At 41.6% G+C, this 25,450-nt stretch overlaps 1 protein-coding gene across 5 annotated transcripts in view; it reads right to left on the bottom strand.

The window, feature by feature from the left end:
* Positions 1 to 25,450, bottom strand: part of THRB (thyroid hormone receptor beta) — a 391,398-nt gene that overhangs the window by 194,259 nt on the left and 171,689 nt on the right. For all 5 annotated transcript variants that reach the window (XM_027871970.1, XM_027871973.1, XM_027871969.1 and 2 more), the window contains one exon: positions 8,641 to 8,713. The gene's annotated coding sequence lies outside the window, so the exon portion shown is untranslated. The remainder of the gene's footprint in view (positions 1 to 8,640; positions 8,714 to 25,450) is intronic.

The following is a 25,450-nucleotide window of genomic DNA, read 5'->3' on the forward strand; positions in this document are numbered from 1 at the left end:
CTCTCTCTCTCTCTCTCTCTCTCTCTCTCTCTCTCTCTCTCTCTCTCTTGCTCTGTGTGTCTCTCTTCCTCCCTCCTTCCCTCCCCTCCCTCTGTCTTTCCCTTTGTCTCTATCTTTCTCTGTCTCTCTTCCTCTCTCCCTCCCTCCTTTGTGTGTCTGTTACTCTCTGCCTCTGTTTCTCTCCCTCCCTCGCTCCCTCTCCTTCTCTCTTTCTCTCTTGCTGACTCTCTTTCTCTGTCTCTATCTCTCCTTCTCTCTCTGTTTCTCTATCTCTGTCTTTGTCTCTCTGTCTGTGTCTCTTTCTCTCTCTTCCTCCCCGTTTCCTTCTTCAAACTGAGCTATTGTCTGAAGGGTTCTCATGTGGAAATGTCGAAGAGAGACTAGACTCTTCTCGCTGGTCACAGGAGGCAGATCTGGAAGTGATGGGTGAAAGCTTTGAAAAGGCAGATTTATGCTTTACGTGAGGCAAATCTTCCTAACAATGACAGTGCCCCAAGATTGGAACAGGCTGCTTCATAAGGCAGGGGGTCCTTCCTCATTAGTCATCGAGAAAGATTGAACGACCACTTGTTGGGCACATTTTAGGGAGAATTCTTGTTTCAGGCATGGGCTGGACAGTTTCTGAGGGCTTCTCTAATTCTGGGGTTCTATGGCACATGTATCAGTCAGCGAGGAAAAAAAATAAGCACCATGATAAACTGGGTTATTTTTGCATAACACTATGAGTTACCCATGGAATCTCTCTATATTTGGGTGTGCCATATGCAATGGGTATAATGTGACCTAAAAAAAAGTGTACTGAACTGTGAATTATGGGGCTGAGGCTCTATTCCTGGTAGTGTGGCATCTGTTCTTTGGTTTTGCCATCTGTAAAATGGGAAGACTGATCTCCATTTCCTCCTTTACTTGGCAAAGAACGGCTTGGGAGTGACCAAAGAATGAAAGCCTATGAGAAGAGATCTGTCTGGCTGGTGGTAAAGGGATTTATCAAAACATACCCTACAACCCAACCACTCTCATCCCCTCCAAACTAGATCTCCCTCACAACTTTTCTCCCTTGTTTCATAAGCGTGAAATCATCATCAGCTTGGACACTTCTCTCTCCCTCAGCCTCAACATGTAAACAATCAGACTGCAAATCTTCTCAAATATTCCTGCCAAATATCATCCATATAATAATAGCAAATTTCTACAGCACCTACTATGTGACAGGCACTGTTTTAAGCACTTTTTAATTATTATCTCATTTGATTTTCACAACCACCCTGGGAAATAGGTGCTATTATTACACTACAGATGAGTAAATTGAGACAAATAAGGACCAAGTGATTTGCCCAGGGTCACACATCTAGTATACCCCCCTTTCTGTTTCCACTGCCATCAGCCTAGTTTAGTTCACTTCGATGCAATGCTGCTGTTCTTAACCAATCGCATTGGCCCTTTTCTTCCCCCCTGCCCCCAATCTATGAAAGCATACTACTACATGAATCTTTCTGAAACATACATTATTTTATTCTTATACTGAAAAATGTTATTTTCTCCATTTAAAAAAATTCTTCTTGGGTTATTATGAAGTTAAAAATCAACAAAGGCAAACCTTCCAATTTACAAAGAAAAGAGAATTATATAGGAAAATAAACTGTTACATAGTTTTTTTAAAAAGTGTATATTAAATTCAACATAGAGGAAAACTATTCTGCCTGCCTGCATCCCTTTTCACACCAAAATATTCCTTATCATCATGTCACCCTCGTTAAAATTTTTTCAATGATTTCCCATTGTCTATAGCAAGAGAGATTTTTTAAAGCTTCCGGTACAGTGTCTGGCACATAGTAGGTTCTTAATAAATGCTTGTTCCCTTCCCCTCTCTCCACCAAGAGGTTGGGTGGTGCACTAGATTTGAGGTCTGAGGGCTTGGGTTAGATTTATGGTGTTGCCACTTTAACAGATAATTATAAAGATAGACTATTTATTAAGCACTTATACTTATGCCAAGTATCTTGCTAAATACTTAATTAGTGACTCAGTCTGTCAGTCAAGAAACATTTATTAAGCACCTACTGTTTCTAAGTGCTGGGGATACAAAGAAAAGCAAAAAACTTGTAAGCAAGATAGTTCCTGTCTTCAAGGAACTTACACTCTAAAGGGGGAAGAGAACACATAAATGGGATGTTGTGTAAATCAATTAAGCCCTCTGAGCCCTAGGTTTTTAAACATCTCTAAAATGAAGGGGTTTGGCTAGTTCTGTCTAGTTCTAAAGTGATCTTGAAGTGGCTGAAAAAATCATGGTATCTCAACATAATGGAATATCTCTGTGCCTTAAGGTACGACAGATAAGAGGAATTAGGAAAAGCTCATTTGAAGTGCTACAAAGTCAATTACACAGAGCCAAAAGAAAAAAAATATACTCATAGAATAAAACAATGCAAATAATGTCACTGTGGAGAAGAAACACAAGTCTGCGGAAATATAATGGCCAATACTAGTACCACACTGTCAGCGTTTAAGGACCCATCCTTCCTTTTTGCTAACAAGCCATAAACTGTTTTGTGGTAATATATCTTGTACTGATCTGTACTTATCTACTGTATATACACGGTTCATCCAAGAAAATTGTAAGCACCTTGGGGTCAGCTGTTGTTGTTTTTTTTTTTTTTTGTACCGTTAGAACTAACAGAGTGTTTTGCGTGAGGTATGTCCTCGGGAAAGGCTTGATGGATGAATGAATCAATGAACACAAAAGGGTTTGTTTGTTCAGAAGTGTTTGTTGTGTCTAAACAAAATGTAACAAGAAAGTAAAATAAAAACAGTCTCTTAGTAAGTGCTCAGTGATGCTACTGACTGATTGGTATAAGAAATAGAAATAAGAAAAGCTACAAGAGGAAAGACATCCTCTTGGTGATATGACTTTCATGTGCTAAAAAATCACCTAAAATATAGGGGGTAGCATATAGAGACGGATGAATTAAGAAGAACAGAGGCTTTCCGGCCTATCTTTCACAGTGAAATGAAGCACCAGTATACTCCAGACAGCCATAAGCAGGGAAAAAAACCAAGCAGAATTGCTATAGAAATATCCCCCTCTGCCCTGCTCCTCTATACACATGTTGTTTTGCTAAAGCTCAACTGGCATTTCATCTGGCTTATGCCATGTTCCACATAGGAGGACCCAAAGTCTCCCATGACGTCTTTGGTTCAGATCAAAACCTGCTCCTGGGAGAGGCCAAGGTACTGTTTTACAGCGGTGATGATCCCCTGTGTGCTGTGGACCACATCCTGTTCTAATCCTGGGTAAAACTCCCAAGAAATTAGGGGGCTCCAAGATCCTGTTACAATGGTTTCATTATTTCTATTCACCTGGCATCCCAGTTGTGCCACTTACTACCTCAGCGACCTTAGGCAAGGCAAGTCTCCCCTCTCAGCCTCATTTTCTGCATCTGTAAAAAGAAGATGCTAGACTTGATGCCCTCCAAGGTTACTTCCTACTCTCTACATCTAAGATCCCATAGCTTTTCATGACCAATTAGATCATTTTTCCATCTTTTCAAAAAAACCTGGCTTCCAATCCAACCTCTGACAAGAACTGTCTCTGTGACCTTGGGCAAATCATCTAAGCTTCCTGGGTCTCAGTTTCCTCATCTATAAGGTGGGAGGATTTAACCGGCAAACCTCCACCATCCCTTCCATCTCTGGATCGGGAGTAATTGGCACCTTCTGGCCAGTTAACAGCTCAGGAGCACCGCCGTGGAAAAGCACTCAAGTGGAAGGATGAGAAAGTCACAGTCCTGGTTACTCTGCAGTTTTATATATTTTCTAAGAAAAAAAAATCTTGTAGGTGAAGAGGTGAAAACTATTGGTTAAAAAGGGATTTGAACATGGCCCCCAATTAGCCATGTTTTTCTTGACCCTCATTCTTATGAATGACTGAGATGTGGTTACTAACATCAACTAGATTACAAAAAAAAAACATGACCTAAAAACAAGACATTTTAGGAAAGTTGACTCAAGGGGACTCATTTGCCCATGTTTACAAGAAAAAAATGTAGCTATAAAATTTCCTCTTAGTATTTTATAAAATGGGGATGTGTGATTAATTGAATCTTAATGACCTGAAGAAAGAAATGCTTTCCAAGAAGCACTGGAACATAAAGGAGGCCTGGAGCAAGAGTTCTACCCTCTCTCTTTCTCTCTGCCTCTGTCTCTGTCTGTCTCTGTCTCTTTCTACCTCCTCTCCCTCTCCTCTCCCTCTCTCTCTTTCTTTGTTATTCCAATCTTGCTACCATGCATGTGAACCTAAGCTTGTTGGATAAAAATCTCTGGCTAAATTAAATTTGAGTTGATTAAGAAATTGGTGTGCGAGTTCAGGCAAAGCATATTTATGTGGAAAAAAAAACAATGACAAACCTTGGTCACTTAAAAAAATTATTTTTTAGCTATGATTCAGAGTTACCATAGCTTCCTCACTGAACTGTGCCCTTGTTGATTGAAATCAGCGCTGGGGTTCAAAGAAACTTCATCCTGTTGTTATGAAACATCACAGTAGAGGAGGGTTCATTGGTACTGACAGAGAGATATCGTTGCATTAAATCCCTGACTAAGAAGGGGGTCTGTGGATCCCATCCCTTCTCTCTTGGCATTCCCTAAGACCACCTGCCGCTTCTTATCCCCTGAAGCATTAGTAGCAAGGAGCCTTTGCCAGGGGCTCTGAGATGCATTCTGACCTGGGTAAACCACTTTACATCTTCCTACCTTCTTTCTGAAATTCAAATGGAACATTTAAATGGGATTACATCAGAACACTAATACATACATACACACACATACATAAACATATATGTATGTATATATGTATATGTGTACATATATATATATATATACATATTAGAATGCCATTAGGATGTGGATAATTTTTATATGGTCTAAGACATATTAAAAAAAAGACCAAATCACATTCCCTTAAACCGTCTAGTGAAAGCTTGATAGGACAGACCCTAATGGAGAGGCATCTCAGGACCCTGAGTCCAAAAGTCTTGGGAATATACCAGTGCCTTCCAGACCACCAGGTTGGCTTCCAGTCTGACCCCTGCAGCCATGACTGAGGGGAGCAATCCCTGTGGAGAAGGAGCCCACCTTCCTCACCACCAACACCAATCAATGTTCAACTGCCACCAGCAGGCAGGTAGGCTCCAAAGCCCCGGGGATTCTCAGACCACTAGAACTGCTTCCACGGCAGCCACGGCAGCCTTCATCCCCGGAAGCAACCACCCCCCTTTTGGTGACACAGTCTGGCAACTGCTTTTGTGGGTGCCCAATAACCATAGCTATTAAAGACCTAGAAGAGGGAGTCCTCAACATCAAAGTCTCCAGCTTTATCAAATGGTTCACCATCAGGAACTGATAAGATTTTATCAGTAGAAATGACATCAAAAGTGAAACATTACCATCTGGTTTATTGTTGCACCCTAAGGACCACAGAACCTTGCCACCTAACTTGCATATGAAGCCTCCTATATATATTGTGCTTACCCCACCTCCACTAGAATGTGAGTTCCTTGAGACCAGGGATTGTCTTATTCTATTTCTATTCTCAGGGCAGCTAGGTGGTGCCATAGTGCACAGAGGGTCGGGTCTGGAGTCAGGAAGACTCATCTTCCTGAGTTCAAATCCAGCCTCAGACACTTCCTAGTTGTGTGACCCTGGGCAAGTTACTTCACCCTCTTTGCCTCAGTTTCCTCATCTATAAAATGAGCTGGAGAAGGAAATGGCAAACCATTCCAGTATCTGTGCCAAGAAAACCCCAAACGAGGTCACAAAGAGTTGGATACAACTGAAAAAAATGAACAATATCCTCAGCACTTAACACAATGCTTGGCACATAGCAAGCACTTAATGTGTCATTCATTCATTCATTCTCCCATCTTCCTCTTATTGATTTCCCAGTCAAAGGCACCTATTTGCTTCTATCCTTAGCATGCCATTAAAAGCCTCCTGCCACCTAATGCCAACCTACCTGTCCAGCTTTACTCCAAGCAACTCCCCTTCACAAGCTCCATTCTAGCTACACTGTCCTTCTGGGTGTTCCCTGGACTCTCCATTCCCACCCATTGAAACAGGCCGCCCTCCATGCCTGGGATGTCCCGTGGTCCTGCCTCTGCCTCTCACAATCCTTGTCTTGCTCCAAGACTCAGCTAAGGCATCACTCCCTTATGCCCCTAGGCCTTCCTTTTCTCCCTTCTCGCATTACCTCTCCTTGCTTATCTCTGTACATATTACATCCTCTGGTAGAGTGTAAGCCACCAGAGGGCAAAGAATTGTTTGTCTGTGTGTCCCCAACCCTCCCACTGCATAGTATAGTGCCTAGGTCAAACCAACAAGCATTGGCAAAGGGATTATTATGTGACAAGTACTGTGCCAGGTGCTATGGACAGACAGGGGATAGGGCCTACAGCTGTGATTTCATTAGAACAGAGAACTCCTTCCTGGGTGAGGAAACTCCCTTCACCAATGCAACTTGGGAGTCTTCTCAGGAGTTACCTAGATCACTGGGAGGCCAACAAGCATTTATTAAATGCTTACATCAGAGCTGGGGATGCAAATGAAAACAGCTCCTGCTCTCAAGCAGCTCACAGTCAGAGGCAGGATTTGAGTACTCTGCCCATCGGCCTCCCTAGGTGCTGTGCAGACAGTGACAAACACAAGCTAGCCCCTGCCTTCCTGCTTGGGAGAAACAACGCACACGCATTTAAGTTAGTGTAGTGAATTCCATGTATTACAACAAGCATGTATGTAAGGACACTCATGCGAGAAAAGAGCAGATGTTTTTGGGAAAAGGCACTAGAAGTTAGGGATTCTCAAAGGTGGTGGCAAGGAGAGACGGCATTCTAGGTCCTGGAGGCAGCTTGTGCAAAGCATCAGAGGCAGGAAATCATAGGATCACAGATGGGGAGCTTCCATGGAGGCAGGAGGACTCCTTCTACATTCAAAGAAAAGTTTCTATTTTATTCTATAGGCAACAGAGAGCCACTGAATCTTCTCAACTCTCAAGTCCCACGTCGCCTGAGGAAACCTTCTCTGATCCTCTCAGGCACCAGTGCCTTGCTCCCCTCACATCAATTTATCTGCACCTCCCCGATAGACTGATCGTGTATTGTTTAGTGCTATTGTTATCTGGGCATGAGTTGCGTCACCCCAGTTATGAGCCACCTTCTTTGGAAGGCAGCGCGAGGTGGGGGGATAGGGCCCTGGACGTGCAGTCAGGAAGACCCCATCCTTAGACGCTTATTAGCTCGGTGACCCTGGGTGAGTCCGTGCCTCAGTTATGTATCTGTAAAATGAGGGTGTTAGATTTGATAACCTCTAAGTTTCCTTATAGCTCTAACCCGAGATCCCATGATCCTTTGTCAGACTTGGACTGAAAGCTCCATCAAGGCACCGACGGTGTCTTGGCTAAATTTCATATATGATTCAGGGCTTGGTAGCTTAATGAATGTTTGTTTAATTTGATGAACTTGAACCCTAATAGCATTCTTCCTCTCTAGCCAGCTCATCGTCCTTAAAATTTTGGAAAAACATACAAACACGTGCGTGTGTGCGCGCGCGCGCACACACACACACACACACACACACACACACACACACCCCCTTCTTCCTTGTCACACACAAGGACTAGATGGGGCAGATCTGGTCGTTGGCTAAGGCTGCAGAGCAATGTCATGGCCCTGCAAGTGAGAGCCTTTGGACTGCAGGCTGTAATATTAGTACAAGTTATAATCAGATAAAACCACCCAAACTTAGAAGCCCGTACAATAGGCCAGAGGCCAGGGGGCTGGGGAGGAGGAGGGAGAGGAGGAAAGGCACAAAGACAGTATTCAAAGGCAGCCAGGGAGCTTTTCTGCATCCACCACTCGACCCTGGCCAAGCTTGAATGTCAAGCTATTGCGAGCAGGATGGTGGGCTGGTGGTTGTTGTTTTTGTAATGGTGAGGTTATAGTTTGCTAAAAAAAAATAAACTCAAAAGGGAAAGTGCTGCCATAACCCTAGCTGCCGAGACACGAATGAGAACTTGTTGTTATAATGATGTAAACAAACGATGCTCCAAATGATGGGCCAAGAGGCCAAACCGGCGGCTTGGAATTACAAAACATCTTGGGATGAAAAGGAAAACTCCACAGACTCGTCAGGAAGAAAGTGCTGTCTGTAATTGGGGCAGGTGCTCAGCTCTGCAATGAGTCGCCAGATTATTTTATTATCCAATGGGAGTGTTTTGTTAGCACCTCACTAACAGGAGGAGTGAAAAGGCCCAGTCAGAGCCTCACCCTGCAGAAATTGTCCTGATAACTGGGGGAAAATGGGCACTTGTTGGTTACTGTCCTAATTCCACCTCCCTTCCTGCCCCCAGCGTATTCTCTTCCTTCTATTTGTTTGTATCACGTCTCTTCAGCACATTTGGTGGGTGCTGTTTATCAATCCTAAGGCGCCAGAGAGCTTAAAAAAATGTCAAATGGTAGGAGGACCAACAACAACCAGTAATAATTACATAATTGTCATTTTTTAAAAAACCAAATTGATATTTAAGTATGAAGAGCTCCAATCAAAAAAAAAACCCAACAAAAAACAAAAGAGTCAAACACGACCTCTTACCTTCTCATCCATCAAACCATGTTGGGAAGTCACCATGCAGAAGACAGTGGTCACCCCAAGAAAAACAGCCAATCTAGAATAGGGAGATATAGACCAAAAGGAAATTAACTCAAGGTTTTGTGAAACATCATGTGTTTCTGTGCTAAAAGAGATATGACTCAAAAAACTCTATCTCAGTGGTAGCACGGTGCCTGGCACATAGTAGGTACATACATAATTAAATATTTATTTATATTTTATATTTATATTAAATATAGTTATACACAGCTAAATATTTATTAACTGATTGCTTGGCACATAGTAGGTATATACATAGTTAAATATTTATTTTTATTTTATATTTATATTAAACATAATTATACATAGTTAAATATTTATTAACTGATTGATGTTAAGTACATTATTGTTGTTCAGTCAAGACCTCCAGCATGGGGGAACTCACTGCCTCTTGGGGCAGTACATTCTATAACAGGATAGAGTCTATTTTCTACTAGACATAGTGAATCACGTTCAAGGAGCCGAAAAGAGCCTGGTGTAGCAGAAATGAAGAGCGTGTGGAGGAGAGTAACATATAAGAATACCGAAGATCCTGATTCAGTCAACGGTTGCATTAGCCAAGCTTGAAAATTTGATAAGCATGCCATGTCTTCCACCATCCAAATCACTAATACAAATTATACCAGACCATGGCCAGGTACATACCCTAAAGGTGCTCTGCTATCGTTAGCCTTCTAAGTTGATACCCATGCGTTTATCATGATTCTCTGAATCTAGCTATTCATCCAGTTTTGAGTTCATCCAACTGTGTTACCTCCTAGCTGTTTTCTTTCCATCTTTTTCACAAGATTAGCATGAGAGGCTTAGTCAAATGTTTGTAAAGATCTACTACACCTGGTCTATTAATCCTTTTATAAAAGGAAATGAGGCAAATCTAGCATGGCACATGGCCATGCTATGATGATCACTTCCTTTCCTAGATGTCCACTAACCACTCCCTTAACGCATTCTAGAGCTCTTCCAAGCCCTTTTCCAAAGGGCTTGATCCAAAAGACCTCAAGTAATTAGAACATTAGGAGAAATCTATTGAATGAGGATAAATGTAGAATTTTATACCTGGGCTCAAAGAGTCAGCTCCCAAGTATGTGATGTGGGAAGTTTTACTGAATTTAGTCAGTCAATCAGCATTTCTTAAATGCCTTCTGTGTGCCAGGCACCAGGTGAAGTGAAGGAGATACAAGGAAAACTGAAAGACAGTCTCTGCTCTTGAGGGGTTCACAATTTAATGGCAAAGAGACCTGAAAAAAGAGCAGCCAGAAAGCTCAGTATGTGTCAGATGCATAATATGTCGGCCAATATGAGGCACAGGGTTCAGGATGAGGGAGGTGACAGTTCCTCAGCGTTCTGATCTGAATCTAGCTGCGTGCCAATTTTAGGAAGGACACCAATAATCCGTAGAACAGCAAGAGGAGAGGGACCCCCACAAAAGCATATTCATACCCCATCAGATTCCCACTGGAATTTGTGCTTTCTCAGGCACACAAAGGATAAACCATCTCTTTCCCAAAGAGCACTCAGGCCACCGGCCTGGATGGAAATGCATGGGCCCCTAGCAAAAGGGGACCTAGTGGGGTTAAGCTCTAGACACTGCAGGGGTAGAGTTTGCTGGTTTCTGATATTGAGCTCAATGGTGCTATCTCATTCAGAGGTGCTGCCCTGGAAATAATTACCCAGCAAGGCTGGAAAGGGGACAGGCTCAGAAAAATTTGAGCTTCTACACATAATAGGTGCTTATCTGCACCCCATGGCAAGGCACGCATGGCATTCCCCACTGCAGCGTCAGAAGAATTGGGGCCAACTGCGTTAGGAGCCAGAGTGAGACTGGAGCCCACTGAGCAAGCAAATCTTGATGCAACGTGATAGCAAGTGAGCTCCGCTGACTTCTGTCCTCAGGTAGATGCAATTCCCCTGCACCAAACTCAAGCTGGCTCTTGACATTCCTCCTGCCTCCTGTCAAATTCTTCAAGTGGATTTTGTCATGTACTGAATGGGGGCTCTTGGGGACTTTGCTGCTCTACCCTCTGAGTATCTCTTGCTATATCCTTCCAGACAAACCTGACTTTGAACTCCTTTCCTCCTGTTTTGCATACTGTGGCAAAACCTGGAAGAGATAAGCTGGGCTGGTGTTCGATGTACTGTATGTCTAAACTATTTGCTTTAGATTGACCAGGTTTTTTTTTTCTTTTTCTTTTTCTTACAGATTATTTTAAAACACTGTTAGGTCAGACTTTTGAGTTGAACTCATCTAACTACTTTTAGGCCACTTGCCCAAGCTATAGTCTCCAGATTCTGCTAATTGAGGACATTTTAAATATTTAGACTGAAATATCTAAATGTGACTTGTTCATTCCTGGAAAATCAGACAAATGAGAACATGATTGAAGACCAGGAATACGTATATATATATATATATGTATATATATATATATATATACACATACATACATACATACATACATACATACACACACACACACACACACACATACACACACACACCAGGAATATACTCTGAACAGTAAGTCCTTAGGTGCTCCCCAGCACCAACTACAGTAAAATGCTTTTCACTTGGGGAATGATGGTGGAGTTAGCACTAAGATATGAGATACTTCAAAGGGCTGGGATTTTATAGATGTGGGACATTGCCTCCACTGATGCAGATCACAGTCCCTCTACAACTTGGGAGACTGTCTTCCAGAGCTGCTATGGCCAAAAAAAAAATGATGGTAATTAACTTGTTGGTATATCTCTTAGAAATAGCCTTGCTTTAACTAGGTATGGCAGGCAAAGATTCTCCAGTTTGGCGGGACCCATGAAGACCTACACTACTGTGGCATCACTTTCAAGGACCTAGCGTCTGATAGTTCCACTTAGAGGCAAATACCCCACATAGGACAAAGACAGAAAGAAAGGTCTCATACACACCAAAATGCTTATAGTATCACTTTTTGTGGCATCAAAAACTAGAAACAAAGGTGCTCACTGATTGGGGAAAGGCTCAATGAATTATGGCTTGTGATTATAAAGGAACATAGTGGCACCATAAGACATAAAGAGAAATATGGGAAGTTTTGTATGAATGAATGCAAGTGAAGCAGGGCCAAAAATACAATATGCACCATGACTACAATGATGTAAATGGAAAGGCAAACCCAAAAAAAGGCAAAAGTGAGTGCTGTGTAATTAATTATAATGACCAATTACAATGAATAAAATGCTTCTCCCCACTCTTCTTTGCAAGTGGGAGACACCGGGTATAGAATGCTGCCTGTAGTTAATACTGGACTTCTAAGAATTGATACAGGTCAACCATTGAAGAAATCACCATAAAGTTTCCAAATTTTTTTCTCACTAAAATGTTTCCTAAGTATCACATATACAGCAGGATAGCTACCATATTTTTCACTATAACTCCAAGACAAAGCAAATTAAAACTAGAGCCTTAAAATCATGCCAGTTTTTGCGAAAGGGTGACAGCAAGGAAGGAAGGAAATGAAAAGAATTCAGGCCAGACTTGGGGCCCATCCAACTCCAACAGGTTGTTTTAGCATTCTTGGACTAGTCATTTGAAAAATATGCATCTGTGACTATATGGTCATTGCTAAAAGGAACCAGTGACTAACTTTATTTGCATTGGATTTAAAGAAAAGAAATGGGAGTCAACCCTTGGAACAATCCTGGTCTAGTCTGTGTGTTCTGTGGGCATTTTAGCTCAGATTCAAATATATTAATTGTGTAGGATTTTCTAGTTAAGAAATAAAACCAGACCCATAGTACCCTACTTAAATTTGGAATAAATTTATTTCTGAGCAGGAAATGGTTCACTTTGTAGTTGTCTGACCTGAGGTTAGGCAGGCTCAACTTCCCATGACTACTTTCAATTAATGCAAAAGAAAGGTTAAAGTGTAAACAAAGTTCCCATTCACTGAGTTTGACTAATATGTTATTTATAAATGGTTTTCAAATTGAGTTTTTTTTTCTGGGTATGGTAACTAGGTACTCAATCAATCTTCTGAAAGAACACAATAAGATAACTAGGCACAAATTTTATTGCAAAGATTGAGCTTCAAAAAAACCCAGAGGTTAAAAATAATTTTAAAAATTGTGCCAAAAGATCACATTGGAAAGTTGATAGGGTGTGGGGAAAGGGTAGCTAAACTCTCTTTCTTTCTCTTGGATATATTACCCTTCCCTCCTTCTCCTGAGTAAGATCAAGCAGTAAATATTTATTAAGTGCCTACCATGTATCAAGCATTGTATTAAGTGCTAGATGGCCTCATTAGAAACTGATGAATAACAACTATGCCTATACTGAGGATAATGTGCAATATTCATGGGAATAAATGAAAATTACAAGAAATGTTCACATTAACACAAAATAGTTCCAATTTCGCCTTTCTGTGTTTTTCCCCTTAAAGATACCAGGCTGAAGATATAACAGGCCTATTAGGCCATTCACCATGGTTCCCTGGTATTCAGACAATTTGTTTTTATGATCGTTTCCTCCATGTCTGCCATCTCTTCCTTACATTGGTGAATAGCCAATCAGATACAACTCAGTAGGCTAAGTGAAGACACACAGTCGGATTATTGAGTCCTAGCTAAGTATTTGTAACAAATGATAACATTCAAAGGGAATGTCACTGAATCTCCCTGTAAATCTCCTCCTAAGGCAGCCATCACTTCAAAAATAACCAAGGACAGCCGTTTCCTCAAATATTTCTCCAGTGAAGCAGCCTCTTAGGAAGAGAAGAAAGAGAACAAAGACCCAACCATTTTGAGAGAAGGTGGCAGGGCAGCACTGTCTTCAAAACATGTGAACAGACTCAGAGGAAAAGGAAGGATGATGGATCCAGGGCTAGAACGAGCCTGGCCCAGCTTCGTTTTACTGAAGAGATTCAGGTAAGCAAAATGATTTTCCCAAGGTCACACAGAAGCAGTGAGGGTCAGAGACTGGATACGACCAACACTTTTTCCTCTGTTTCTTAGAATGCATGTCTTCTACTATTCTTGGTATTTCTATAGAGCTTTGAAGTTTGCATAGTGTTCTCAGCCAGTCATAAATTTAGAACTTCAAGGGACCTTGGGTGCTATCCAGTCTAACTCTTCCATTTAACAGAAGAGGAAAAGTGAGGCCCAGAGAGAGGAAGAAATGATTTGCTGGAGGCAGGATTTGAACCTAGATCCTCTCATTCCAAATACAACATCTTTTCCACAATATTTCATTTGAGATAATGGCCTTTGGGTCAGTCTTTTGGACCATATGTCTTCTTCAATCTGTAAATAAGCACTGATTTAGTTTTTCAAAGATACTACGAGGACTTGATAATATCTGTAAGTCTTCAATGCAAGAGTTTTTATTTTCATGTTTTCACTGCTCTTATTGTCACTAATTTTCACAGTAATTTAATTCCATTCAGAACTTTTTTTTTGAGGGGGAAGGGAAGATGATATTTTTTCCTACAGCAAACAATGGAGCCTAAGGTTAAATTATTCATAAATATCAGCTTGGCTTAGCTATGTCCTTGCAAGACAGGTTTCCCATTCACAGAAAAAAAAACTGCCTCCTTGCAAAAAGGTCCACCAAATAGGCCTTCCCAAGTCCAGAGAACTATATAGAACTATGTCAAAGTCATTAACTTTGCATTGAGCTCAGTGGAACACACAAAATCCTACTTAAGTGGGAAGTGTTTCCACTGCCAAGACATAATGGTGAGGTTTGCATGCCTCACAAATCCTTTCGAACAATGTCCTTGTGAAGCTTGAATCAGAAATCTCTGAGATGAGGATTATCAATCCCCATTTTTCAAACGATGCTGACTACTTTGGTTAGAATTTGGGAGGTCCTATACAGCCTTCTGAACGTGGGCAGGGCTTAGCCACTAATTCCCAGAGCAGTCCAACCATTTGCAAATGGGCAGGTTTCCCACAGGAGCCAAACTACGTGCATGCTCTGTGTTAAGTCCAACCTTCTTCCAGAGCAAAGCTCTGGTCAGCAAAATGATAATGTCTCAGATCCAAATATAGACAGAAAAACAATTATCTTTTTTTAAAATATCTTCTTCAGTTGCAAAGGCAGCATGGTGAAGGGATAAGAGCGTCCTTCAGAATCAGGAAGATATAGGTTGAAGTCAAACATATCTGTGTTACCCTGGAAATCTGCCTAACCTTTCAGCCCCTCCTCCCCGCATTGATTCTCTGTGATTCCAAGTTATCAAGAAACTGCTGATTTGTCTCAGTGAATAGAGTTTTCATATTAGGAGTTCCCTATGCTGGTGAAGTCACAAATCTGGACAATAAAAAGAAAAAAAAAGAAAAAAAAGATTCCAAATGAACAAAGTGTTGGGAAATCATTTCTGAGAAAATGGAAAAAGCTGACATTTAATCACCACTGAGTTGCCGATGACCCATCCACCTCATGTTTATTTACCAAGGTAAGCTTGTTAGTAGAAGGATGCTCCATTCTGAGGACTTTACTGGGGGAGAAAAAGTATTGGTCCCAGGATTCTTGGTGATGCCAAAGGTCACTGAGCTAACTTTTTTACCTCACCATTGACAATTACTGAAAATGAAATGGTGGAGATCAAATCCTCGCAATTTTTTTCTGACACATCTCTGGCTGTTTAGTGATGGAAATACAGGCTAACGTTATTATCTCTCCTCTTTCTAGCTTCTGCTGCACCAGATTGTTCTCCCACCTACCCCTTAAAAGGAAGGCCTGGCTTTCACTGAGTGGGCAAGTCAGTACTCAAGGACCTCAATAAAATATGGCAGGGGAAACTTTTGCTATTGTTGAGTTGTTTCAGTTGTGTCTGAATCTTCATGACCCCATTTAGGGTTTCCTTGGCAGGGATATTGGAGTGGTTTGCCATTTCCTTCTCCAGCTCATTTTGCAGATATGGAAACTGAGGCAAACAGGATTAAGTGACTTGCCCAGAGTCACACAGCTAGTAAGTGTCTGAGGGTGGATCTGAACTCAGGTCTTCCTAACTCCAGGCCTGGCACTCTATCCACTGCACTACCAAGCTGCCCAAGGCAGGGGAAACTTCTGAGCATAAAAGGATATTTAGGATTAGCAGCAGAGACAGACTGAAGATGGAAATACTCAGTCAATAGTATGTTGGGGATAGGAGCTGTCAGGCAAGAGTATGTTTCTAAACAATCTTTGTAGCTATTCTTTTATCTGAGTAGACACCAACCGCAACCAGAACTCAAGTGAGATTTTTTTAAATGCCAAGAATCATGACCAGACTCCATTCATATAACCAAATCTATTGTTATTTAGCCAAACAAAGTGATGTATTAATCAAGTTCAACACTGTGGTTGGCTGTGCCCCCAGAAAATGAAAACAGACTAATGTTATAAAATTATATATACATATATATGTATATATAATGTGTGTCTTTATATATATATATATATACACACAACATAATATAACATATTGTATGCATAATATGTTATATTATGTTGTATTATATTAATTATAACATTATTTTATATAGAGATTGAGCTTTGGGCTTGGAATCAAGAAGACCTATCTTCCTGAGTTCAAATCAGGCCTCAGACACTTATTAGCTGTATGATCCTGGGCAAGTCACTTAACCCTGTTTCCCTCCATTTCCTCATCTGTAAAATGAGCTGGAGAAAGAAATGGCAGATCATGCCAGTGCATTTGCCAAAAAATCCCCAAATGAGGTCATGAAGAGTCAGACCCAACTGAAATGACTGAATAACAACAATAGCATCTATAAACTTGTTGTGTGTTCCTTCCCCTGTCATTCCCCAATAGAATGTAAGCACCTGGAGCTAGCACAGTATATGGCACAAAGTAGATGTTGAATATAAATGATTGTTGAATTGAATCAAACTGAGATGTCCACTTACAAAGTGAGTGCCCTCGGACAATCATGGCCCCATTCAGATCCCAGTTTTCTTATCTGTAAAATGAAGGGCCTGTACTCCATGCCCCTTCTAGTTCTAAAATGATGACTCTCTCCACCTGCTTTGGTCTAGAACACCCAGAGGAATCAGTCTAATTTCTTAATGATTTGAGGGTAAAGGCCTTGAGGTAATTTATTTTAAGCCTTCCCTGCCGGGTTTTGATCTACTTGATTAAAGGTGGGGATAGAACCATGGAATTGGAATTGGTTTAGGTTCTAGAAGTACAGGCTAACTCATAGAATACACCCCTAAGAATAGTGGTGATTTTTATGGGACAGTGTAATTGAGAGTATTAGATTTATGGTCAAGAGAGCTGAGTCTGATTCTCAGCTGTGGGATTTACTAGTTATGTATCTTTGCACAAGGTACTCTACCTCTCTAAATATCACTTTTCCTATTTGTAAAATAGGCCATAATAATAGTCATTCTTACCTTCCAAAGCTCAGAGGCATTAAATAAGATGTCTGCACATCTTTACAACGCATTATATAAGCATAAGCTATTTTTATGTGGTCATTTGCCAGCACCAAAATAAGACCAAACGCTCTCCAAGGGTGTGAAAATAATGCAGAATTATGCCTAAATTATCATGCACATATGTTATTCTCTCCTGTTTTTTAGACCTCCAGAGAGTTCTTGGACTCTTTTCCTCACTAACAACATCTATCAATGCTTACTATCAAGAAACCTTCTTTAATGTCTAACCCATGTGCTCTACATTCAAGATGCAAAGAGAAGTCCCATTGGCCTTCCTTGGGGGAGGAAGAGAAAGGACAATAGGAGGGAGATAGTGTCAGCACCCTGGCCAGGGCTGTCAAGGAAACTGAGAACTATGAGATGAGTCAGAGTGATACCTGGAAAAGCACTGAGTAACTCCTAGCTGAGCTGAGCTGCCTCACCCTTTCCATCACCATAGAGGAGAAGTATGGAGTAGAGAGGATGGATTTAAGAAGGAAAAGTGGACTTTCTTATAGGGAGTAAGAGACTAACTGTAATTATGGCACCTAGTAGTGGTTTCAGTTGCTTTCTGATTGGAACACAGGCTCAGGGTTTGGGAGTTTTACCACTCCACTGTTGGAAATGCCTGGTGTCTTCTCTGACATAGGCATACCTTTGTGTGCCTCCTCAGCGTGCCAACCCCTGGAAAAGCTTCCAGATGAACTATGTACATTGTCTGTTTCCCTTCTTCCAGTTTTCTTTAATGCCAAGGTTCTGCTTAGCACCATTCTCTTGCTGGTGGGGAGATCATGAGCCTTCTGAGATCTGGCAAGTCTGGGTTGATAAGGTCTTCATGACACAGCCTTGGGGAGAACTCTGAAATGTCATCTGCCTGAGACTCCATCCCATAAGCCTTTAGGATGTGTTGAAGGTGCCACCACTTTATTTAATCTTCTCAACCTGGCATTCAAAGCCCTCCATAACCTTGCTCCCACCTATTTTTCCCATTTTATTTCCTATCACTCCCTTTCTTGCATTCTTCATTCAACTGACCCTGGCTGTTCTCTATTCATGAGATTTCATCTCTTGCCTATGTCTTTGCAGAAATGATTCCCATGGAAGCCATGCCTTCCCTACTTGGTTTCACCTTGCAGCATTCTTCTTGAAAGAATAGAGCAGGTGGCACCTCCTACATGATGTCTTTCCTGATCTCCTGGTTATTAGTTAGTTGACAAGCATTTGTTAAGTGCTTCCTTTGTGCCAAGGTCTGTTCTAAGTACTGAGAATACAAAGAAAGGCAAAAAAATCCTCTCTGAGATGACTTTATGTTACTTTGTGTGCATGTTGTATCCCATTCCCTCCTCTCCCCTCTTCCCCTGGGAAAATGTAAACTGCTCAAGGGCAGGGACATTTGCATCTTTTTATCCTCAGTGACTGGCACATAGTAGGTGCTAGATAAAGGTTTGTTGGATTAAAGTACAACTATCCCAAATTTCTCAGGGCTGAGCACTCTCCTTCCTTCCTTCTCTCTCTCTCTCTCTCTCTCTCTCTCTCTCTCTCTCTCTCTCACACACACACACACACACACACACACACACACACACACACACATCCATCCAACCAGCACTTCCATGTTACAACAACCTTTGGATATTGATCCAAGAGTCCTTCTCTTTGACTCACATGCCCCCTTCTTTTGCAAAGATTTGTGAGGTTTGTGAAAACCCCAGAGCACTATGGGTTAACTCTTAGTAGAACTAAAGGACTGGGGATTTTCTTGTGATTTTTATGCTGCCCTAAGAAGACTAAAACTGATGCTTTCTTTTGACCCAGGTCTTCCCTACTGGCACATTCCTTAACCCTCAGCACAAGAGGCATGCATGGGGGAACATATTAAAGTTACATTGGCATTTGGGAAGTCTTGTAGATGTTTTCTGTGGCCAGTGCTTCACCAGACTCCTCTTGATAAGGAAATAGAAACATCTACTTCTCCCACCCCTCACCCCTCCGCCCCAGAGCTGGGAAACCAACCCAGGCCAAGTGCCTCTTACCCAACCCTTCAGCCAATTGCAGAGACAGGAGCAGAACTCATCAGTTTCTGATTCCTAAGCCATGGAGTCATGTCACCCTGGGAATGTGGGCCTCAACGCCCATAGGACAAGGATTTCCTGTCCTTCCTCTCCAACAGCGTCAGCAGCAGCCAGCACGTGCGGCTGTGGCTCTGCGATGGGTTTCACTTCTTACATCTCATAGGGAACCAACTTTCATCTGCCATTGATTCTACTTCAGGTTTCCTCGTGTTTTGCTGCACTCACCCTTGACTCTGACCCATCTACATGTCTTAAAAAGAAACCCAAGGCTCTGCATTTGGAAATGAAGGAGGGTCACCACTATCTTTCAACACTGATAGGATCTCAATCTTGGTTTTCCTTTATCATCAATGCCACAGGATTAGAGAATGATCTAGAGCCAGCAGGGAATTCTAGACCCTCCAGTCCACCTCCTCATTTTACAGATGAGGAAACTGAGGCCCAGAGAGGTTAAGCGATTTGCCCAAGGCCATAGGGAAAATAAAAGGCTGAAACAGGATTTGAACTCAGGCCCTGTTGACTCCACATTTAGTCCTTCAAGTTCAACACTCTTGTTATAAATAAGATCCTTGTTTGGCTTTTAAGTTCAGTAACCACAGAGCAAACAAACATTTGGAGAAGGAATTAGCTCAGACATAAAAGAATGAACTTGACCTCCTTAAGGCACAAAGAAATTTCTCCTCGAGAAAGGTACCAGAAAACTCACTTTTTTGGGTGCTGTCAAGCAAAGGTTTTCATGCCCATCCCTCCCAACACCCAAACAAACCATGACCCGGATCATTCACAGTTAGGTTCCCACCCAGGCTTATCTTTAATATGCAGAGGGAGGAAAAAATGGTTCTTGGCCAAGCAACACAGGGAGGTTCAGGCATGCTCTTGTGTGGACAGGGCTGCTGGCTGACACAGACAGGAGGGTTACTAAGGGTGAAAGCATCTGCCAAATAAGGGGGGCCTCCCCCGTGGAATCAAACGGATCCCCTCTTCCCCAGGAAGAGGACGCCAAGTTTTATTTCTATTCCAATGTCAAGTAAATATTGACGCCACTGGGAAATGACCAAACAAATTGTGGTAGGTGAATGCAATGCACTGTTAAGAAATGATGAATAGAAAGAATTCGGGTAAGGGGAACCAACACAGAGTGAAACATGCAGATACAGGAAAACGATACAATAAGGCTACAACAATGCACTTCTACTGTGACTTGTTCATGAAGTAGATGGAAATACTTTCTTTAAAAGGAAAATGAATGCTACGTAATTATAGTGGTTATGTTTGTCCTTGGAGAACAGCTAAGAAACCATTCCTCCCTCCTTTCTTTGCAGGGACAGGGGATTGTGAGTGTGAAATATTACACACATGGTTAGACATGGTTGCTGTGTTGATCAGTTTAGTGACCTGTTTATTTTATTTATTTATTGTTTAATCTTTGTTGTAAGGGATAGCATGTTGGGTAAGGTAGGGATATATCCAGAAATGACAGTGTTGTGAAAAATAAAAGATATAAATAAAAGAAGATTTTTTTTAAAGTTCTGCTGCTTGTTAATGTCAACTTTTTGGAACCTAATCAATTGGCTCCGAATAGAAGGTGGCCGGGCCAGGCTCACCAGTGACATTCATACCGAGGGAAGTGAGCCATCTTGGGTGCTCACCCTTTGTGGGGCCATGTATAGGAAATGCTAGTCTGGGATGACCTATTTTCATTTGCACACAATGCCTTCTCTTTCCAGCACAGCAGAAAAATCCAGCCATAGGAATTTAAAATAACATCACATCACCCCATGAGCGGCATTATCAGCCCAAACAGTCTCGCTTCAAACTTAAAAGTTAAACGTAGATATCTCGAGGGCCTATTAATAACTCGGGCCCGCTGCATACCCACTGTGGCTAATACTACCCAGCTCTCCAGAAGCACAGGCATAACAGAAGTAGCACTCGCCATAGAGAAGAAAGGGAAATGTACAGAGGGAGAAGCGATGGCTTATTTATGAAAAACAATGACCCAGGGGGTGCCCATACCTGGTCTGTAAACAAGTCTCACCAGTGTTTATTGGACAGCAGTAACATGTCAACATGACTACCAACGGTGGCCATTGCTTAGCTAAATGACGCCAAAATGTTCCTGTTGCTAGTGAAAGGCTCAGTCTCACAATGGCAGAAGAGCAAAGAGATATAAATGACTGATGGTAGAATGTCTTCTCTCTGATTCAGTGAATTTGACAGCAGAGATGTATCCATTGCCATCATAAAAATCCACTGAAGAAGGTAAGGTGAAGGAATAAGCATTTATGCAGCACCTAATATGTGCTAGGCACTGTGCTAAGCACCTTACAAATATCATCTCATAATAAAAAGGTCTACAAGAACCTGCTGCTGAAATTAAGTGGCAGCTAGATAATGCAGAGGATAGAGAGTGGGACTTGGAGATAGGAAGACCTGAGAGTGAATCCTGACTCAGATATATATCAGTTCTGTGCCTCAAGTCTCTCCTCACTCCATTCAGCCATGAAATTGATTTTCCTAAAGTTCAGGTCCAACCATGTGCCCCCCCCCCCCCCCCCCATCAATCAATTCCAGTGGCTCCCTGTTGGTGCTTTGATTGGTGTTCAAAGCCCTTCATAATTTACACCCTCCCCCTTCCAGTTTTCGTACACCTTACTCCCTTTCGCGTACTCTTTGATCCAGTGACACTGGCTTCCAGGTTGTCCCATGTATGAGATACTCCCTCTCTCTCCACTACAGACGTTTTCTCTGGGTGTCCGCCATGCCTGGAATGTTCTCCCTCCGCATCTCTGCCTCCTGGCTCTCCTCTTTTACAGGAAGCTTTTCATAAGCTCTCTTATTCTCGGGCCTTCCTTCCCTCTATTGATTATTTCCTGTTTATTCTGCACATAACTTGTTTGTACGTATTTGTTTATTGTCTCTCCCACTACATTATAAGCTCCTTCAGGGCAGGGACTGTCTTTTGCCTCCTTTTGTATCCCCAGCTCTTAGCACAGTGCCTGGCACTTAATAGGCACTTGATACATATTTACTGATAGATTGACTTTGGGCAAGAGACTTAATTTCTCTCTGTACCTCCGTTTTAGGTATAATATGAGCATCCATTTCCTAGGGTTGTTATGAGGCTCGCAAGTTAACATATGTAAAGTACTTTACCAACCTTAGAGGGCACCTAATAAAAATGGTAATAATAATAATAATAGCCAGAATTTATATAGTAAAATCCTGATTAGTATGGATAATGAATCCTGTAAAGTAGTTGCATTATTCAAATCTGAATTTCACTTTTCCATTGGGCTGGAACTAATGACCACGTTTTGTACAATTATAAATTTGAATAGTGTGAATTTGAACACTTACAATAACTTTAGGGGATTCTTTATTTCCAGTAATCAAAACCTACCTATAGCACTTCAAGATTTGCAAAGCACTTTACAAATATTACTTCATTTAATCCTCACAATAACTGGGGTGGTGGTGGTGGTGGTGTTATACCCATTTTATAGTTGAGAAAACTAAGGCAGAGAGCTGTTAAGTGACATACTAGGTCATACAGCTAGTACATGTTGGAGGCCAGATTTGAACTCAAGTCTTGTCTACCCCAGGTCCAGTACTCTATCCTTTGTGCTTTTTAGTTGCTGCATCATCATAATAATAGTTATTATTAATAATAATAACTATTATTACTATAGATTTAGAGCTGTTGGGGAGCTTGAATGCCATCTCATTTAACCTCTTCATTTTATAGATTAGGAAACTGGGGCCTGGAAAGTAGAAACGACTTGCCCAAGGTCACACAAGTAATACAGTTGCACAGTTAGGATTGAATCCAGTACACTTTTCACTCCAAGCCCAGCACTCTTCCCATTGCTTATGAAATCTATCAGACAAGTATGGTGGTACATGCCTTTAAGGCCGGCAGTAGCGGGGAGGCTAAAGTTAATGGATCTCTTCAGCTCAGGAGTTTTGAGCTTTAGTGGGCTAAGCCGATCAGTTGTCTGCACTAAGCATAGCCTCAATGTGCTGAGCCCTGTAAGTGGTGGTGGTGAGGCACCAGGCTACCTAAGGAGGGGAGAAACCACTCAGCCCAGAAATGAAGCAAGTTGAGGTTCCTGTGCTGAGTAGTAGGATTGGCCCATGAGCAAATCTTGTACTTCTAGCTTGGGTGAGATAGGCAGACCCAGTCTCAAAACAACAAACAAAGAAACCCCACCTCCCACCATGATCAGCACGGTAATTTATTCCAAAACAATGAGTTAACAGATGCCAAACTACACTTGAAATTGTGACTTTTCTCCAAAAATAGATATAAAACGTGAATGGATATTCACTAGCAGGGATGTTGACATAGGCTATATTAGTTGGAAGGCACCTTCCTGTTCATATAATACAGCTCCCTTTACTTTCCAGATGAGGCACATGAATCCCAGAGTGAGTGTACAACTTGCCAAGGTCACCGAGCTAATTAAGGGCAGAGCTGGGACTGGAACCCAGGCCACCTGACTCCAGGACTGGTGTTCTTTCCATTCTACTGTAATACATCTCTTGTTACTTAATCTAAACATTAAATTAACCTCCAGAAAATGTCCCATAAATTATGGGATTCTTATGCCATCTTTTAGAGTAAAAGCTTTAAAAACTGAATTATGGGGTTATGGTACAAATCAAAGCCCAGTGCCATCTTGTGTTTGAGATATAAATTTTCATGCTGGTATTAAACAGTCTTCATAAATAGTTATTAAGACAAACACACTGGGTTTTCTCTTCTCTAATAGGAGAGGGAAGTTGTTTAACCATTTAAGGAAAGTCCGGGATCTTTCTAGCATAACACTGGCTACAAACTCTTACCCTGAAAGCAGATGGCCCTTTTGGAAAGACCATAGAGAAGGCTGAAGGAGAGAACTGTCAGAGTTAGATGAACAATCTAGTGTCTCCTTATTGCTTCGAATCTTCTGGTTTGGCTTTCACAGCCTTCCTGAGCTGCCTTCAGCCTATGTTTGTAGGTATATTATACATCCCTTCCCTTCCTACGCCCTGTAGTCCAGCTACAGTGACTTTCTTGCTCTTCCTTACACATGACCTTCTCCATTGCCTTTGCACCTTCTATGCTTGGAATGAACTTCCTCCTCCCATTTACCTCTTACAATACTTAGCCTCTTTTAAGACTCAGCTCATACATGAATCCTTCCCTGATGCTAGTTGCACCCCTCCTATAACCTTCTATCGTCTTCATATGTATTTTGTATAAAGTTATACATGCATATTCAGTTTTTCCTTGTAGAATATGAACCCCTTGAGGGTAGGGACTGTTTTATTTTTGTATTTGTATCCCCAGTGCCTAATAAGACTCTCTTGGCAAGTCACTTGACCTCTGTTTGCCCTAATCCACCGGAGAAGGAAATGGAAAACCACTCAAGAAAACTCCTTGGATATCATTGACGTGATATGGTCCACGGGGTCACAAAGAGTCAAATCCAACTGAACAACTGAACAACAACAACAACAAAGTAGGCATATTAATAAATACTTGTTGATTGACGGGTTGCAGAGGCTGAAGTTCCCCGGTTTGCATTTCTTCCCCAAAAGTTATTACTGTCCCTTTAAAATCTTGGTGAGAGTAAACAGGGACCAAAGTTCCCAGTTCCCTGACATTCAGGACCTTAGCAAATGAAAGTTCTACCTGATCTTGATTTCAATTCAAGAACAAGAGCTTAGTTTAAGAGCCCTGAAACACTTGAGGCCCAGTAATGAAAACACAGGAATGAACTTGATAATGAAGCTCAGATTGGATGTTATCACCATTTAAGTCTGGCGTTGGGAACCTTTTTTTCTGTCGAGGGACACCAACCCCCAGGGGAAAGGAAATCCAGATCAGCATAATTAAAAAAGCAACTGGGCCTGGCTTTGTTTTGCATTTTTGAAAGGGCAAAACACAAAAAGTTCCATTTGGCTGCTTTTAAAATTAAGACCAGAGAATGTTTAACTATTCAATACAAGAAATATTTTTAAAAACAACCATACTTTGGTTTTATGTGATGGCCAGTTAAGTGAAAGAGACAGATGGGAGAGAGACAGGGAAACAGAGAAGGGGGAGTGAGAATGAGAGAGGACATGAGAAAGGGAAGGAAAGAGACAAGCGTACCAAGTTAAAGAAAGAGACATACACTTAGAAAAAACATTGAAAGAGATACACACAGAGAAAATGACCTCGGGAGAAAGACAGAAAGAGACACAGGGAAAGCCACATAGAAGGCACACAAATAGGCATCCACAGATAAAG

This window comes from Vombatus ursinus, unplaced genomic scaffold (assembly GCF_900497805.2).
Source record: "Vombatus ursinus unplaced genomic scaffold, bare-nosed wombat genome assembly UNPS02014799.1, whole genome shotgun sequence".
Classification (NCBI taxonomy): Eukaryota; Metazoa; Chordata; class Mammalia; order Diprotodontia; family Vombatidae; genus Vombatus; species Vombatus ursinus.